The sequence below is a fragment of the Typopeltis vanoorti genome, chromosome 10, assembly GCF_054136105.1.
Source record: "Typopeltis vanoorti isolate ZY-2024b chromosome 10, IOZ_Tvanoo_1.0, whole genome shotgun sequence".
Lineage (NCBI taxonomy): Eukaryota > Metazoa > Arthropoda > Arachnida > Uropygi > Thelyphonidae > Typopeltis > Typopeltis vanoorti.
The window spans coordinates 22,122,468-22,142,413 of record NC_143558.1 but is presented as its reverse complement, the minus strand read 5'-3'; the positions used below and the strand labels follow the sequence as shown (position 1 = coordinate 22,142,413).

Here is a 19,946-nt window from a genome sequence, read left to right as displayed (position 1 = left end):
GGGAATATAACAAAGATCTGTATTTAAGTTTTGTCGATCTGGAAAAGGCATATGACAAGGTGCCAAGAGAGAAGCTATTCAATACGCTGCAGTTATATGGTGTCAATGGGGCATTGTATCAAGCAATGCTTAGTCTTTATTTGAGTTGTAAGTCAGCAGTTAGAATTGAAGGAAGTACAGGAAGATGGTTTAATGTTAAATCTGGTGTGAGACAAGGATGTACATTATCCCCTCTGTTATTCATTATCTATATGGATCACATTATGAAGGAAAGTGGTATTAAACCTGATATCAAAATTGGAGATGTTAATGTCAGCTCTTTGCTTTATGCGGATGATGTTATACTTCTAAATAAATCCGCTACAAGTCTGCAAGATTCCCTGACTAAATTGAATAGCTGTTGTAATAGATATGGTATGAAGGTCAGCAATAAAAAGACAAAGACAATGAAAATAGGCAGAATCGTTGAAAATGTCAACTGTGTTGTGAATGGAGAACCTGTGGAACAAGTAAAACATTTCAGCTACTTAGGCACGATTTTTACTGAAGATGGTAAATTCAATATAGAAATAGACAACAGAATCAACAGAGCTGGTATGATAGGAATTCAACTGAATTAAATTATATGGAATAACCAAGAAATTAGTCGGAACACTAAATTAGCTGTATAAAAGATGGTGTTCAAACCAGTTTTAACTTATTCGTTTGGAGTGCTGACAAGTGATAGAATAATGATTTTCATTTTTTCGAATACGATTAAAGCCTTAATCCTAACTGCATTAAATCTTCTCTTATTTACACCAACAACTGTGCTTCAATGGTTGTTTTATCAGTTTGATTTATTTCAATTTGATTATCTGAACTTCAATTCCTGATCCATCATAATATTCAAATCCTTACAATCATTAGCTCCTTACGGTTCCTTCTCATTCAATTTAGAGTCATCCAATCCAACTTTATCGCCAAATCGAGTGTTTTTAATCCCCACTTCCCTGTCCACTCTTACAGTATTTTAAGATCATTCCGAAGAGATTAAGATCATCTGGGCATTTTATTACGCTGTCTAATTTTGCGTCATCAGCAAGACACGAATCATTGATAAACCTGTTGGATATTAAGTCCTAAACTGAAATCTGAGTGGATGAATATTCTGAAGCATCTGATCCCTTACGCTTGGGGACAGGATTAAAATAAGAATACGTTTTAATTTTAATTTTTATTATTATTATAATGTTTGAATATTCTAAAAAAATACTTACTACAAGTGTTATGAATAATTGTCAAGAAAAAATTCAACATAATGAACAGGATCAACGAGTTCACCAAACAAAAGGTACGCAATCTCAAAGGTTTAAAATGCAAAAAAGCTAGGTATTTAAACCATCTGACTTTTTTAAAAAGATGTAGAGACAATAGCGTGATCCCAAAATTTCTTCGTTTGAAACAATTTTATAAAACTAGACAAGCCAACTTGATTTACCAACGAACTTCGTATGCTCTTCTTAGAGAAAGAATTTGCCATACGAGATTCATGCTTAGCAAAATAGACTCACAGTGCTATAATTTATTCACAGATATCTCTAATAATCTTGACGCTGAGACATGGCAACTATTAGACAATATGATTAACCACAGTTTTACCAAAACATTTAATCACAGCAAAAAGACACAAATTGATAAATTCAATTTACTGTATGATAATCATAACAACTGCAAACCTCTACCAGATAACCAAGTGATAATTAACCTATCTAAACACGTTTTAAGTAAACCTGAGATCTCTATCCTCAAAAAAGGTTTCAACTTTGCTTTAAAACCCACTGTCATTCCTAAAATAGAGTTCATCTGCAACTTAGAAAAAGCCTTCTCATTACTACCAGCTCCAACAGCTAATGATTTGCGATTAAAAAGCAGCATAATCCTTTCAGCTCAGTCAAGATCTCCTAACACCAACTCTAACCAAATGGAAAGAAGAACGCTTCTCAAATTAAGGAATAATAAAGATATCATCATACTCAAAGCCGACAAAGGTAATAATACAGTTATATTAAATACTTCAGATTATAAAGAAAAAATTAAAAATCTATTATCTGACAGGTCTGTATATGAAGTTCTCAGTAGAGATCCTACCACTAAAAATCATAATGACACCAATGAATTATTACGTGGAATGAATAATTGGCCTATAGAAATTATAAAAAAATTAAAATCTATGCACCCACTTACTCCTAGATTGTATGGCCTTCCAAAAATTCACAAAGAAGGTATTCCATTACGTCCAATAGTTGATGGAATCTATTCTCCCACTTACCAACTATCCAAGTATCTTGCGAAGATTTTACAACAACACATTCACGTCTCGGATACTTATATTAAAAACTCAAAACATTTTATAGATAAAATAAAAAACATCCCTATTTTTGAAGAGGATATACTAGCAAGCCTGGATATCACATCTCTGTTTACTAACATTCCAGTGGTTGAAGTCATCAACATCTTAGACAAATTGTTCCCAAGAAACATCACTACTTTGTTCAATCACCGTTTAACTTCTAACTATTTCATTTGGCAAGAAACGATCTACAAACAACTCACTGGATTAGCTATGGGTAGTCCCCTCTCACCTCCTTGTGCTGATTTATTCATGGAAGATCTAGAGAAAAAAATCTTAACCCAGATCTTTCCAAAACCGAAAATTTGGTACAGATATGTAGATGACATCTTTATCATTTGGGATCATACAAAAGAAGAACTAATGAATTACCTCAACCAAATCAATAGTTTCTACAATACCATCAAATTCAAATTAGAAATGGAAAAAGATAAAAAACTGCCATTCCTTGACATTTTAATAAAGAAACAATCCAATAATAGTATCAACCTATCTGTATACAGAAAACCTACAAATACTGGACGTTACCTCCATTTCAACTCAGCTCATCACATAGCTCAGAAACTTAGCATTATCCATAGTCTCAAGAAAAGAGCTATACAGTATACGACAGACAAGGATGACCTACTAACGGAATTAACCACAATATCCAGAGAACTTTCTTTAAATGGTTACCCAAAAAGACTCTACAACAAGATTCTATTTACTGATATACCACATCGACAATGTGATGACGTCCAATACATCAGTATAATTACAATTCCTTTTGTCAACAACCTTTCCAAAAAATTAGCTAACCTTTTAAAACCATACAAGATCAGAGTGGCATTCAAACCAATCAATACTATTCGGAAATTTTTAAGATCACCGAAAGATCCTCACCCATTCTACAAATACTCTGGAGTATATAATATTCCTTGCTCATGTGGTATTAGTTACGTAGGTCAGACATCTAGAAGCTTCGAAACGAGAAAGAAAGAACACATAGGATATGTCAGAAATAACAGACAAGACATTTCAGGCCTTTCATGCCACTTTGCCTCTACTAACCATCACATTGAGTGGGATAAGAGCCTTATGCCATACATAGAAGATAACTACCATTCAAGAACCTTTAAAGAAGCAGCTACAGTCGCCCGTAAAACTGAAAACCTAAACAAGAATCAAGGTCTAATTTTACCAGAAATTTGGAAAACTTTTATCAGATCATTAAACATCAAAGAAATGAACTTTCATAACAATTACGTCATGAGTCATCACGAATAAATCACGTTAACGAGACACGTACATTGTCACGCACAATACCAATTTTTTGTATGATTTAGAACCATCGGTTATAACCTAGTCTGTAACCTTCATTTTGTGCTTACTGATTTGTATTCCCTGAGGATGCCAATAGAAACAGATTGGCGAAACATGTAGGAGGATAAAAATAAAGCTACTTGATAAAGATTTTATAAAAAAGTGTAATAGTCTTATACTTACTACAACTTTTATTAATCCGCAATATTTTAAATATATGATAATACACCATTTTGCTATTTGGATATTAAAATATCCGAGATCTGTATTGATATAAACATCGAGTTCATCAAAGCGAACCCCAGCCAAGACTCCCCAAACAAGTTTGTGAGCCACACAAACAATCCTCACTGCACTGGTCGATGTTTAATAAGCGTAGAAGGCCAAACTCTCTACAGATTGTGTTCTGGAATGCCAGTGGTCTAAGAAACAAAATGCGCGAACTACGAGAATTTACGTCAAGCTATACCTAATCCAGTAAAGCTCATAAATGCTGTTACAAATTGAACAGCGCATAAACCTTTAATCTATCACTAAATCATTTGCAGCTGTCAGCACACACAAACCAAATGTATAACGTGCATTTAGCAGCACTCAATGTTCGGAAAGTCCATTTTGCTTTCACGCACGCCCGAAGTCTGTGAGGCCACATGTCGATGACGGCATGCTCAACATCTATAGGAAACGTTGCTATTGCTCACTCCAAATCTACCTTCAGACTGGCGATGTTGGGTTCTCGTTTCTTGCAGGCTACTCTCTCAAGCTCCGACCACAATTTGAAGTCCAACAGATTTAGATCGGGACTTCGAGATGACCAATCAGATGGTGATATATGGTTGGGCACATTCGCCTCCAGCCACTGTTGTGTGGTCCTTGTCTTGTGTGCAACAGGGGGTGAGTCCTGCTGGAAGGTCCACTGCATATCGTGAAACACGGTGTTGTTCAGGGGCCGTACCACAAGTTGCAGAACGCTGTCTTGATACACTTTGGGGGAGGTTTTGACTCCTTTCTCGCAGGAATGGAACTTGGATACCCTCAGTACGTCACCCACATCAAACGATCCTGACGCAGGGGTGATGACCTCTCTGAATCGTGGGTGCTATGGTGCGTTATGTGACCATCTGGGGCACATACCCGATCGTTTTGGCGGCTAGATGACTCTTCAATAGTCAAAATCTTCTCATCTGTTTTTGTTGTTCGAGAACCGCCAGAGAAGCCTTTGATTCCATCAACCTCTGCTCCATAAGTTGTGGTGTTAGGAAGTGTCCGGTAGAATGACAATAAACTCTCACCCTCAGGTCATCAGTTGGTACACGTGACATCGTTCTCGGCGAAACGCGCGTCTCTCTCGACATCACTTTCTCCCTTCTCTCAAGTTTATGACAGAGGCATGCCTTCACAGCCCTCACAAACTGTCGCATCCTAATGCAGCGTGGTTGACTTGTTCTTTGGCAGTCAGATGAGTCTTCTGTATCGTAAGAATGATTAGTAGTCCGCTGCACAAACATCCTACTGATCCCGAGTGTTTTTAGCATGTTGAAAACAACAGGTGGCTGCATAAACACACGAATGTTGGTTGCGCACAGCGCCTCTAACGGAACTGGGCTCGCGCAATTCTGTAGGCAGCGTAGGGATGTACAGAAGTTGTAACAGTATTTGTGGCAAGACTGTGTAATACTTAGGTAATCGTTTAAAACGAAACGAAGCTTCGACCAGGTACAACCCAATGCTCAGGAACAATGTTCTTTACCGCCATAACAGACGTAATGGGGAGGGGGGGACAGAAACAGTCATATTTATCAAGCTCATAAATCTTGCCACTATCAACATAGAAGTGGAGGAAGTAAAGTGGAGGTACAAACTGCAAATGCGGGTCACCTGAAAATATACTTCGCATATAACTCTCCAAACAAACAGTTACTGGAAGTAGTAACTGTTTGCTTGAAGAGCTATACAAAATAAGTGTGATGGACGGCCTTAGATCTGGTTGCAACCCAATTCCTTCCTTCAATTCAGAATTGAAGGAAGTACAGGAAGATGGTTTAATGTTAAATCTGGTGTGAGACAAGGATGTACATTATCCCCTCTGTTATTCATTATCTATATGGATCACATTATGAAGGAAAGTGGTATTAAACATGATATCAAAATTGGAGATGGTAATGTCAGCTCTTTGCTTTATGCGGATGATGTTGTACTTCTAAATAAATCCGCTACAAGTCTGCAAGATTCTCTGACTAAATTGAATAGCTGTTGTAATAAATATGGTATGAAGGTCAGCAATAAAAAGACAAAGACAATGAAAATAGGCAGAATCATTGAAAATGTCAACTGTGTTGTGAATGGAGAACCTGTGGAACAAGTAGAACATTTCAACTACTTAGGCACGATTTTTACTGAAGATGGTAAATTCAATATAGAAATAGACAACAGAATCAGCAAAGCTGGTATGGTGGGAAGTCAATTGAATAAATTCATATGGAATAAGAGAGAAATTAGTCGGAACACTAAATTAGCTGTATACAAGACAGTGTTTAAAACAGTTTTAACTTATGGATCTGAGAGCTGGGTCAGAAGTAAAACACTTGACCAAATCTGAACTTAAATTCTTGATTCATAAAAATATCAAAATCCTTACAATCATTAACTCCTTCCGGTTCCTTCACATTCAGTTTAGAGTCATCCAATCCAAAATTGGATTGGATGACTAATCCAAACCAAATTCCGCTTACAAGATGAAAATAACCCAAATCGGTTCCCAACTGCCAACTGGACTGAAACTACGACTGCTCTACACGAATCAGTTGGCTGATTTCCAGCCATCGATGCGAAGGAAAAAATCGATGACTCAGTTTTGAGCCTAAAAAAAAAAAAAAAGCGGATAACTGCATTAATAGATGCACTGTGGATGTGCCTCGCACAAATTTCAACCGACTTCCGGATAATATTAAATCCCTGATCTGTATAAAGAACAGATCCAAGCGATATTACCCCAGAACTCTGGTCCTAGAACACTGACAAGCACTCAAAAAGGTACAAAGGAAGTTCAATATGTGGTTAAAAACGACTGAAATCAACAGTGGGCGATAAAACTTTGTTCTTAAACAAAGGACCACACGCTCTGTAAAATGCCATTCTGTGCACGGACTGCCTCTCCCACCGATCCATGGTGAACGTGATCTGGCTTACCGTGACGCAGACAAAGTAGAAGGCTTTGCTGATAGCTTAGAGAAGCAGAGTAGTGCAAACTACACCCATGTGGATCTAGACTTATCAGCAAAGTACACCCAATCTGCATGATGGAAAGTATCAAATGTAATCTAAATGTCAAACTCAAGAAAAGCAGAACACCGTCCCGAAAACTATCGCCCAATCAGCCTGCTTTCCTGCCTAAGAAAAATAGCTGAGAGGGTGGGACTTCCCATTGTATTAACGCAGCATAATTGCGGGGATCCCTGCTATCATCTTTGCCGTTTGCCATCTATGTGGCTGACATCCCACGCACAGTGACCCTATACGTCGATGATAGTGCAATAATAGTCCGCTCCTTGCAACCTAAATTGGCATCGACAAAACTGCGAAACGCAGTGTCAGTACCAGAACAATACTTCAAAAAAATGACGAATTGTGTTAATGTAGTGCAGAGCTATTCACAAGAAGGTGAGTGTTCCCGGAGGGCGAAGTTGTTATGTTTGGCATCCCCATTCCATGCTAACCGGTAGCCAAATACTTAGAGGTACAACTAGATGAAGCACTTCGCTTTACAACTCATATCGATCACGTCTGCTCAAAAGCAAACAGGGCAATGGGGCAGTTACGGAATCCTCGTAGCCGGCTGAGAAAGCACAGAACTCAAACTGCTGCTATACAAGACGCTGTTCAGGAAATAGCTTCACGTAAAGCCGAGATCCCTGAAATCAAAATTTTCTTACGCGAAAAGGCTACAAAATTCTTGGCAAATTCTGCCATTCACCCTAACCGACTAACCCACCAAACAGTAGATTACAGAGCATGATCCTGCAAAACCACAATGAACAGTAAGTTTTTTAAACTCATTCCCAGTAACCCAAATTGGTCGAGGCAAAGGCTCAATAATATCCTAAGCCCGCTACGGTCTACTACTTCACATACGTCTCATAGTAAATTCATGAATATTGCTTTAAAAACTGTCATAAATTAATTCTAAAAAAATTCTTCTTAGCTTATAGTGTTTAAAAAAAAACGGTCCAACCGAAATGAAAGCTGATTAAACTTTAAAAAATCTTGTAGAGAGTCTAAATTTCAAATATTATAATTCAAGAATTAAATGTAGAATCGTTATATGCATACGGACACAAGGAACAAAAATGAATGCACGTTAGTGCTAACGCATTGATAGAAAAACAATTCACGTCATCCTTTACACAAATAAAATATTTTAGTTGGTCAATATTTGTTATAACAATTCTAAAACTGCTTATTTGTAAGAAGTTTAAGAGCATCTAACCGAGGATATTCTATAATCCACAAGAACCATTTGCGTTACAAGTTCGCAAATAATAACTGTGAAATAAAGACATGTTTTACTAGTGTAGAAAGATAAAGGAAGAAATGGAAAAGATCAAAATTATGAAAATAGGCAAGAATATTGAGTTGGAAATCTGAGCTGCATTCTGAATGGAGAATCAATAAAATATTTCAACTATTCAGGCACAATTTTTGGTGAAAGATAGCAAGTTAAATCTGAAAACAGACAACAGAATATCTTCTCAACCGAATGCCACATTTCCATTTCATCTGTTCAAAGAAACCAAATGTAGTTGGAATGAGGGACTATTGAAGAAAAATTTCCCCCGCTTTCGTCTGTGTTTAGCAAGTCCCTAACATTTCTAGACGAGCAACTAGGTTATTTCTCCTTTGGTAAATCTCGCATTGGATAAAGGGCAAGCATCCGTGACGAACAGACAGAATGAACACATTGAAGAAAGAAAAATCGACTGAAATTCCGTGCAGCCACGTACCAATATTACCTCAGTTAACAAACTTCAAGAATACCTTTGATTCAGTAAACAAGTTGGAACGATGTTTCAAGAAAGCAGCTGAAGTGACTTAATTAAAAAAAAAAAAAAAAGATTTCACGTCTAACACTTCAAATTAAAATTAGTTACTTGATACTGAATTTCTTTTGTTGATGCATCAACAAAAAGGCTTGGACAGTTCAGTGTTGCGTGAGTTGCTACTACATATCGAGTTTCGTTTCTTTTTTTAATTATAAACTGCAATGTTACATGTATAAACAAGATATCAATGGCCAGAAACTGTTTTAGCGTTTTTTTTTCCCCTGGGAAGTGTAGTCTATAAGCTTCTTCCACCTGACTTATACTCCATCTATCGAGAAAAATCTCAATTACTAAAATCACTTTATCTGTTTTTTTCTTTTTAACTACGTCACATACTTCTTAATTCAGCATTCCCACCTCGTCAGAGACTGCACAGTCTTGAGTAAACAGATGTATAGGCGCGTGAAAAACAGACAAATGAAGTTAAATAAAAGCTTTCATCTAAATGTCGTTCGCTGACAATTTTTAGCATTCTTCAAGCCTTTGTGTTCACTTTAACTGATCGTTAAGCCTAAAAGCGTGAATACCACCCAGTCGCTCACCCGAGCCCAAATACTAAGAAATTCCCATCTGTACGCCCACATTCTCACACCTGGCACGGGAAAGCGACGAATATCCGCATTGTTCAGAAGGGAAACAAAACGTGGATTAAGCGGGGTATACCAAGCTGACCGGTCCCATCTGCACGTCAAGCTGTTCGTACCTAAGACAGGAAGGTTCTGTTGGTATAATAATACTCATTGTTATCCTGAACAATGTGAATGAAGTCACTAATTTAAAAGTGCAACGAATTCTGAGGCTTTAGTTAATATTTGTAGGAGTATCAAGTGGTGCCATCTTGTGATGGAAAACGTTATTATGGCAGGAATTTCCAAAACAAGTATAAGGCAGAAGGATAAAAAAGAATTAAATGCCTAACAACACCGGAAATAATTCCAACGAATTCTAACTAAAAAAATAAGCTAAAAGAACTTAAATATAAAAATTTTAATTATAAATTATAAAATTTAATATACAAAACGAACTATTCTTTCTCTTTCTCTCTATCTAATTTATCTCATCATTATCATCATCATCATCAAATTCCTGTCATGTACCCTCAAGGGGTGTACAGCATATGATAGTACTACATGAAAAAATTACATCATTACTAACTTCCTATCTACAATTTTCCTCCAAATCAGTCTGTTAAATGTCAAGACTCCAACATTATCAGATCTTATATTTCTATCATCTAAGGCACTTTGTACCGTATCAATCCACCTATATCTTGGTCTTCCTCTGGGTCGTTTTGCTGCCAACATGGCAGAGAATACTTGTTTTGCTAATCTTTCCTCGCCCATTCTGTTTAAGTGACCATACCACCTGAGATTAGCTCTGCTAATGCATTCCTGGATGCTGACAATGTCAAGTTTTTTCCTAATATCCTCATTTTTAATATGATATTGACATTGATGCCATCTGTTCACACCCCTAATCTTTCTCAGGACTCTCATATCTGCAGTCTCTAGTCTTTGGTCAAGTGTTTTACTTCTGACCCAGCTCTTAGATCCATAAGTTAAAACTGGTTTGAACACTGTCTTGTATACAGCTAATTTAGTGTTCCGACTAATTTCTCTCTTATTCCATATGAATTTATTCAATTGACTTCCCACCATACCAGCTTTGCTGATTCTGTTGTCTATTTCTATATTTAATTTACCATCTTCAGTAAAAATCATGCCTAAGTAACTGAAATGTTTTACTTGTTCCACAGGTTCTCCATTCACAACACAGTTGACATTTTCAATGATTCTGCCTATTTTCATTGTCTTTGTCTTTTTATTGCTGACCTTCATACCATATCTATTACAACAGCTATTCAATTTAGTCAGAGATTCTTGCAGACTTGTAGCGGATTTATTTAGAAGTATAACATCATCCGCATAAAGCAAAGAGCTGACATTAACATCTCCAATTTTGATATCAGGTTTAATACCACTTTCCTTCATAATGTAATCCATATAGATAATGAATAACAGAGGGGATAATGTACATCCTTGTCTCACACCAGATATAACATTAAACCATCTTCCTGTACTTCCTTCAGTTCTAACTGCTGACTTACAACTCAAATAAAGACTAAGTATTGCTTGATATAATGCCCCACTGACACCATATAACTGCAGCGTATTGAATAGCTTCTCTCTTGGCACCTTGTCATATGCCCTTTCCAAATCGACAAAACTTAAATACAGATCTTTGTTATATTCCCATGCTTTCTCGACTATTTGTCGTAAAGTGAAGATCTGATCCTGACAGCCTCTATTTGGCCTGAATCCAGCTTGTTCTTCACCAAGCTTTTCTTCCACAATTCTTCTCAACCGTTTCTCAAATATACTTGCATAGATCTTGCCAGGAACACTCAGTAGGGAAATACCTCTGTAATTCTCACATTCAGTTTTATTTCCCTTTTTATATATGGGTACTATGAGAGCTCTACTCCAATCATCGGGAATTCGTCCCTCTGTCCAGGCTTTCTGAACTATGCAGTGCAGCCACTGTAAGACTTTTATGCCACCATACTTCAGCATTTCTGGTCGAATATCATCTACTCCTGCTGCCTTTCCACATTTCAAGCCTTTAATGGCTTTTTCTACTTCAATTATGGATATGTATTCCTGACTGCATGCCTGGTCAGTGTTTTTTACCACTGTGCAGTCATCACTGCTTGTTTCATTTAACAGTTTTTCAAAGTAATTACTCCATACTTCAAGGATATCTTTTTCTCCTGTTTTCATGTCACCTTTATCATCTCTAACTCCTTTTACAGCACTCTTTCCTTCATTCCTAAGTTTCTTCAACAACCTCCAGAATATTTTGCCACCTTCTTGATATTTATTTTCTATATTCTTGCCAAAGTCCTCCCATGACTTTTGTTTAGCTAGTTTTACACACTGTTTAGCTTTCTTACATTTGTCTCTGTATTCTGTAAGAGTAAAAGCTGACTTATTTGCCAGGAACTTTTGATATGCTTTCTTCTTTTCCTTCACTGCCTCTTTAACTTCCTGTGTCCACCAGGGAGTTCTGATTTTTTTATCCTTGCACACAACCTCACCACATGCCTCTCTGGCAGAATCAATCAATGTTTTCTTCAGAGTTTGCCACTGAATCTCCAAGGTTTGATTCCTGTTCTCAAACTCTTTCATTTTCTTTTCAATAATATTTCTGTATTTTAGTCTACAGTTCACATCTGAGAGATGCTCAACTTTTATTCGCTTTAAAACTTTCTTACATGTTATTCTTTTCAATATGAAATTCAATCTTATCCTGCTCAAGACTAAATAGTGATCGCTTCCAATTTCAAATCCTCCGTACACTCTGGTGTCCTGCACCAGGGAGAAAACATCACTATCAACAATAACATAGTCAATTAGACTTTTCTTATTCCTAGCCTCTTCTCTCCATGTGAATTTGTGCATATTTTTATGTTGGAACATGGTGTTAGTAATAACCAGTCCATGTCCTGAGCAGAAATCTAATTTATCTCTATCTCTTTAAAATTTCCTTTTAATTCATATAACACAAAACATTATATATTATTAATCATATTACCATGTTTACAAATGTATTAAAATCCACGATTATTATTAATATTTCAACATATCGAGTATCGCTGATAATAATGAGAATTTTTATTTTAATTTTTTGTTCTGGTCAACAGGAATGCCTCATGGCCTGAGCACTAAAGTACATCCACAGATGTACTTTGACGCTCAGCTAAAGTGCATTTGTTTTAAATCAACGTAGACACGCGCGTAAATTAATTTCATTTAATACGGCCTAGTAAACGTCTCAACATATCAAACTCCGATTTATCAATGTACTGAATTTAAAAATCCCAAATGCAAAATTTCAGCAAAATTAGTCGTGTGTCGGAAAAATACTAGCACAGAATGTACCTTCTCTCAGACTACAATTCATTTTCATTGTAAGTATTGTTGCGAACATTTTCAATTGACAAAACAGCCGCAAGGCATTTGTGTTTAGATTTTTTTTTTTTTTTTTTTTTTTTTGAAATGGCTAGAAGAGGAATCCACTGCAGCATTCTGTCTTTCGGCATAGTAAGCGCAAAGTTTTATTTTGAAGGTGTGTTGTGGCGCCATCTAGGGGATGTAGATTTCATTATTGCATACCTTAATATATAAATACAATATATATGAAACCTGTTTTAAACGAACAGACAGATAGCCGTGAAAATTAAAATAATTAAAAAAAGAAAAACTGATTAAAATAATTAGAGAAGTAATGTCCAACTTGATTCAATCAGGTGGAACCAATCACAGCACTTGACCAACGTTTTATTATTTTGCTTGTGGACTGTTTTATTTTTATTTTTTTATTTCTTACTTTCCATCATTTTACTCTTAAATGGATATGAGATCAATACTGAAACATGCCCGTCAGTCTTTTTTTTTAATTCTGAAAAGACTAAGAAATTTATTTACCAAATAATTTATAGACTAAAGAAAAGTCTTTGTAATTCAAAGACAAACTATTTGTGAAAACTAATATAGATATTGTTCCTATTTAAAAATTCTACGATACAAGAAAAAAATGAATAAATAAAAAAATGCACGTACTTTTTTTTGTAATAACTTGTTACGATTAGCAAACGAACCAGCCATAAAGTTAGCGTTACATGCTGCCATCTAGTATTCCTTTTTATAACCACTGCTTCATCCAGGATAAGATAACACAGAAAATAAAGCTAATACAGTACACTAGCTGAATTAACAGTTTTTGTATACAGCATTTAACAGGAATGTGTAAAATAAAGAATCGCATGTTTTGAAAATCATGGCATTATATAATATAGATATTTTACCATATTGTACATTATGATTAAAGTTTTGAATGGTCATGCCCGAAATTATCCATACAAAAAAAAAAAAAAAAACTGCAAATCTTTAAAATATTGGATTTTGACTTTTTTCAGAAGCTTTTTAAACATTATTTTAAAATTTATTTTAAAATAAAATTTAATATTATGAATAAGTTATTAATTTTTAAGTTTTTTTATGTTTTAAGAAACCTTATGTTTATATTATCTTTTAATACTTAAAAAAATAACCTGTCCCATTATATTTTCAGAGCGTCAACAATAATTTTTCGAGAATTAATAAACCAGTGATGTGAGTACCGATAGATGGCAGCATCTGTCTGAGTTAACAATTTTCGCAAAATATATTAAAATTCGAACAGGGAAAAAAAAAAAAAGGACAGAATCGGATTAGTATTTAGGACATAATGATAGTAATTTCTCTTTCTCTCTTTCTTTCTAAGGATTGATATCAATCCTTAGGAAATCTTGTAATCAATGCCTCATAATTTTAGGGAGAAAATATCATCGCTTAAATTTATTTTGTTTTCATTATTTTTATTTCAAAGTTATGAAATTATATCAAAATAGATTCGTTTATATGTGAGTTAAAATACTATCGGAAACGTAATTTAAAAAAAAAAACGAACATTCTTTTATTTAATAGCTTTAGGCCGCCTGAATCGAATTACAGGTTCGATTACAGGAAAGACCATTACAGAGTAACGTAAAAATAAAGTTTTAATTCATACATACATTGCATGCCTTTAAATTACGTATGCGGATCAAAATAATATTTACGATTCACCCTTTCACGAATTTAACTAGAAGTCCCTAATATAGTAGAGTCTGTTAATTAATTTTAAATAATTTGTTTGATAAATGAAAAATATAATTATTCTTCAAACATGCTGTAACGATATACAAAAACAATCTCAGTTTACAGTATTTTTTGTAATTATTTTTAAAGCATCGATAAAACTATTATTTTTTAAATCAAAGTTAGCATTATAATTTTAATACAATGATATTTTAATTAAATAAATAAGAAACAATTAATTACTATGATTTTAATAAAATAATCAATCATTTAATAGTCCCCAAAATAAGTTCCTTTCTTTTAATTACAATAGCCATAAATCAACAGAATCTGTGCCTTCTTAATTGGGGATATAAGTAAAAAAATTGCTTACCGGTTGTTACATTAAATGTAATTAACTAATTTAAAGTTCTAAAAACTGGTTCTAATTATTTAAAGTTCTAAAAAAAAATTATAAATACTCCTTTATGTTTCAGGTATGCCTAATCTTCCCCATGATACGTTTTAAATGTATTCAAATTGTGCTCTTCGTTTACTAATTACTATATATAAACAACTAACAGAACGTTTTGCATATCAACAAGCTATAAAAATAACTTTGGATTTTTTTTAAACATTATTCTAAGGACATATTTACACATACTTGGTTACAGTTCAGTGCGTACAGCCATTGACATCAGGCAAGTGCAATCCAGGAAGCCATCTTTAAAAGTTGTAGCCAAAATTTATATCCACTAATTAACGTTATTTACTCAAATATCTCTTTGTATCTTGTTTACTTACGTATCGAAAAACTTCTAAAAAAACTAAATCTGGTATTATAAATTAATAGGCTAAATAGCCAGAAAAATAATATTATAAATTAAGACTTTATAGTTCCGACATCTGTTTATTCTTTTACTTTTTTTATCATCCTGGCAACGCAATCAACTCTTACGTCATTAATTACATTCCTATTGGTTTATTTATTATTTACCAAAAGACTTATCTTTCATATTTTATTTCTCGGAGAGGTGACGTCATTCCTCGCTCGGATGCTTATTGGTGGCCGCGATAACACTCCGCGTGCAAGTGTATCTTATGCAAGGCTACAAAACATGAACGGTAAGCTTAATATCAAGTTTATTTATTTATCAACTTGAATATATATGCTGTTTTATATTTACTTCAAATCATTTTGATGGAATTTTCATTTTATTATCTCGTTCTGTCATTCTATTTCTGTTTTTATTCTGCCATTATTTTAAGATATTTAAATATCAAAACAAGTCAGTTTTTATTAAATTAAATAAAGCGAATTTTAATTAAATACTTATATATTTATTTAATAATATTGTTCGTGTTATATATTATATTATTATATGCAGCAAACTCTCAAGAGTTTAAGAGATGCCTTGTTATTATTTTTTTCTCTCACTTCTTTCTTAAATATATAGAATATTAAATTATTATAGTTCAGCTGTATACCAATTTAGAATGGGCATTATAATTTTTTGAAATGATAAATAATTTAAATTAGAAACATTTAAAAAACCGGACGCTAAAATATTACCTGTCGTGTTCTAAAGAATTATGATGTAACGGGACTTGAACTCATAGCAGTAGTACTCAGTTTTTGAAAGTAAAACTTGTGGTTACCATGGAAACATTGCATCGCGTCAGTTTCTCTTATGAAATGATGCTTCTTATGTAGATACATTTATCTGAAACTTTAAAGGCAAATTTTAAAAGCCTTTGTTATCATTAAAACAATAAAGTGACAATTTGCGAGAAGTGAAAAAAATCCGGAAAAAGTATAACATCAAATAAAAAAATATATTCCTAAGGTGTTTACAAACCTCTTTTCATGGCGTTTCCATCTCAAAGAAACAGATGTCCTTTAATTATAAATTTTCTACTTAAAATTGCATTTTATCTGTTTTCAAAGGCTGAAGTAGAAATTTCACTTAAATTGAGAAAAATATCAGTGAAAGAGGAATTAAATAAAATATTTTATTAAATAATATATAATTCATTATAATTATTTCAAAATATATAAAGTTTATTAAAATTTACATTCCTTTTTATTATTATTCTAAATATCTTAGTACACCTTATTTAATTATAAATCGTTTTAATTTAAATTTTCAACTGAAAAATTAAAAATCTGAACTAAGTAGTGGAAATGCTTTAATTCTTCTACCGGTTCTCCATTCATTTTCTTTTGTGTGCTATGGGTTGTTCATATTTTCATAAACTGTGTTCTCTCGCTGATTAAAAAAAAAACGATTTTTTAACGTCAAAAGAAAACTGATCATTCAAAGAAAGGTTATGATGGACTCTTATAAACATTGCAAAAGTATTTTACAAATGACATTTCCTTATTTGGAAGGACACGAAGACAAATAAACCACAGTTGCTGATTTGTAGATATTTCCAGATTGTTTATATAACCAAGAGAGTCCCTTTTGGGTGGGAGTTCAAGTAAATCTGATATTCTTGATGGCAACAACTTTTACGAACCGCAAACTTGGGATCAAACACATGTATTGCCGAAATAATACTCACCAAAACATGTCGAATATGTGGTGAGACAAGCGACACTGTGTACTTAAGGAACGACTTTAGAAGTCATCGGTTATTCCCCCCCCCCCGTGGGTCTACATCTTGAGTTTCGTGTTGTTTCCCCCCATTTAGTTAACATGTCCGTAGGTATGCCGGTTAACATACCGAAGAACTTGTTTCCCTCCACTGCAGACCTTTTTTTCCCTCACCTTTCGTTTTTGGGGGGAGCTCGTCCCATTAGCTGCGTTCCACTGACGGTTCCTGCAATCGGAGCGTCCGTGCCGAAGCTCGGGAAATTAAACGAAGAAGGAACTCGATTTGCCGAGACATGGTACGAGACAATATTTGGTTACAGCCTTGCTGCTTGAGGTTAGCGGTACTTCCGGACAAGACACCTATCCAATGTCCGAGGGGTCGTCTTCAGACAAGAAAGGGGGAAGTACGAAACGAACATATACGTCTGTCGCTGTTACTTCTTACGAACTCTTTCCCTCTCCCCCTACTTACTGGGGGCTACCTTAAGGGAGTTCGGGGGAGGATGTTCGCGGACCACGATAGTGTGACGTCAGTCATGCTAGGATTGGTGTCCACTTCATTTCCGTCCTTTGGTGTCGATTTCGTCTCGTGATTGACTCCCGTAATGTGAAGCTAAGGGGGTTGAGTAGTCCAAGTGTTGTTTTTAGGTTGTAAGGTGGAATGAGATCCTAATTTGCGTTTTTCCCTTGTCTTCTTTCGGTTAGAGACACTGAACACACACACACACACACAGGGTTTATGGGCATAATATCATCTGATTCATCATCGGTTGTCAATATACAATCATCAGACAAGAAAACATTTAAATAATACCTGTTATAACCGTTAAAACTAAGTAAAACGAAAAGAAACTGAAGCGCCACCTACGATGAAGTCAGGCTTTTTTTTTATTATTATTTTAATTGTTTTACGTACAGTCGCCATAAAGTGACTGTTGTAAAAAAAAATTCATTACAATTTTCGAACAGTTCAATCGATTTCCGCTAGGTGTCAGCACCATCTTTTTATTTTGGGTGTGTGTGTGAGAGAGAGAGAGAGAGAGAGAGAGAGAGAGAGAGAGAGAGAGAGAGAGAAAACACATACACACAGAGTTTATGGGGATGATATCATCGGATTCATCATCTGTTGCCAATATAAAATCATCAGACAAGAAAACATGTAAATAATGCCTGTTATAACCGTTAAAAATAGGTTAAAACGAAAAGAAACTGAAGCGCCACCTATGTTGAAGTCAGGCATTTTTATTATTTTATTTCTTTATATACAGTCGCCATAAAGTAATTGTTGTAAAAAAAAAATAATTACAATTTTCGACGTTAAACAGATTTCCGCTAGGTGTCAGCACCATCGTTTTTATTTAAACAAATACTGGAATAAATGATACGTAAGACCAGTCTGATCCAATAACAACTGCATAAATACTTCCTCCCCCCCCCCCACAACATCGCAATGTACATATTAATTTGACACAAATTGGTCGTCATGGAAACCACATACTAAACTATAGTATGGGTAAATACAGGAACAAAAAACTAGTCATGTGTCAAATTTAATGTTGCAGACTCAAAGCACAACCTACAACAAAGTTCACTGCCTGTGGACAAGGTGACACGAGAAAATCCCCCACCCACGCCCTTCCCCATGCCCTACAGGATTTAGACTCCCTTTAAAAAAAAAACAAAAAAACTCAGATCTGTTTTAAACTCATTTTTAGAAATATCTTCAGTAAACCGATGATATTATTCTCTACAGGGTGTGTACTACATCTTTCTGTCCACCCTGGGGACAAATGACATATTCACGTGCGAGTTTTCTAGCCTAGAATCTTTTTGGAATTGTCCACGAGGAGACATAGATGAAAATGGGGTTCGCATGATGGCGATCACGTCTGAATCTTTAATATCAACATGTCATCTGTGTTCAGTGCGAATTACGTTATTATTCATCTTAGATTTAACTTTTTGGGAAGCCATCTTTAATAGAGTTTACAGCTCTTTAAAAGACGTCAGCAGTCTTTAAACTTATCTTAAAGTTTCCACCCGTGATCGAGTCTACATAACTTTCTACAGCCATTGTTATTCTAATGATGGTCTTTTCCTGGAGTGTTTCTATGTTGGAGTTTCTAAAGTCTATTATGTTTTGAATGACAGAACGAAACACAATAAAAAATCTTAAATCTAAGGTTTTGTAATTTTTGAATCGCTGAGGAGAATCGAAAGATTTTAACAATGGCCATAATTTGGTTTTCGTCATAGCAATCGATGAAAAGTATTAAATCTTTTGGTACTAAATTTTGTTTAATTTGTAATGAACATTTTATCTTTTGGTAGTAAATTTTGTATGATTGGTGATAAATATTTTATCTTTTGGTACTAAATTTTGTTTAATTTGCAATGAACATTTTATCTTTTGGTAGTAAATTTTGTATGATTGGTGATGAATATTTTATCTTTTGGTACTAAATTTTGTTTAATTTGTAATGAACATTTTATCTTTTGGTAGTAAATTTTGTATGATTGGTGATGAATATTTTATCTTTTGGTACTAAATTTTGTTTAATTCGCAATGAACATTTTATCTTTTGGTAGTAAATTTTGTATGATTGGTGATGAATATTTTATCTTTTGGTACTAAATTTTGTTTAATTTGTAATGAACATTTTATCTTTTGGTAGTAAATTTTGTATGATTGGTGATGAATATTTTATCTTTTGGTATTAAATTTTGTATGATTGGTGATGAATATTTTATCTTTTGGTACTAAATTTTGTTTAATTTGCAATGAACATTTTATCTTTTGGTAGTAAATTTTGTATGATTGGTGATGAATATTTTATCTTTTGGTACTAAATTTTGTTTAATTTGTAATGAACATTTTATCTTTTGGTAGTAA

At 34.4% G+C, this 19,946-nt stretch overlaps 1 protein-coding gene across 1 annotated transcript in view; it reads right to left on the bottom strand.

Annotated features, from left to right (window-relative positions):
• The window catches only part of LOC150102221 (uncharacterized), a 69,561-nt gene extending 54,234 nt beyond the window's left edge, over window positions 1-15,327 (bottom strand). Inside the window, exon 1 of the mRNA XM_090399692.1 lies at window positions 15,118-15,327. The gene's annotated coding sequence lies outside the window, so the exon portion shown is untranslated. The remainder of the gene's footprint in view (window positions 1-15,117) is intronic.
• Between the last annotated feature and the right edge of the window lie 4,619 nt (window positions 15,328-19,946).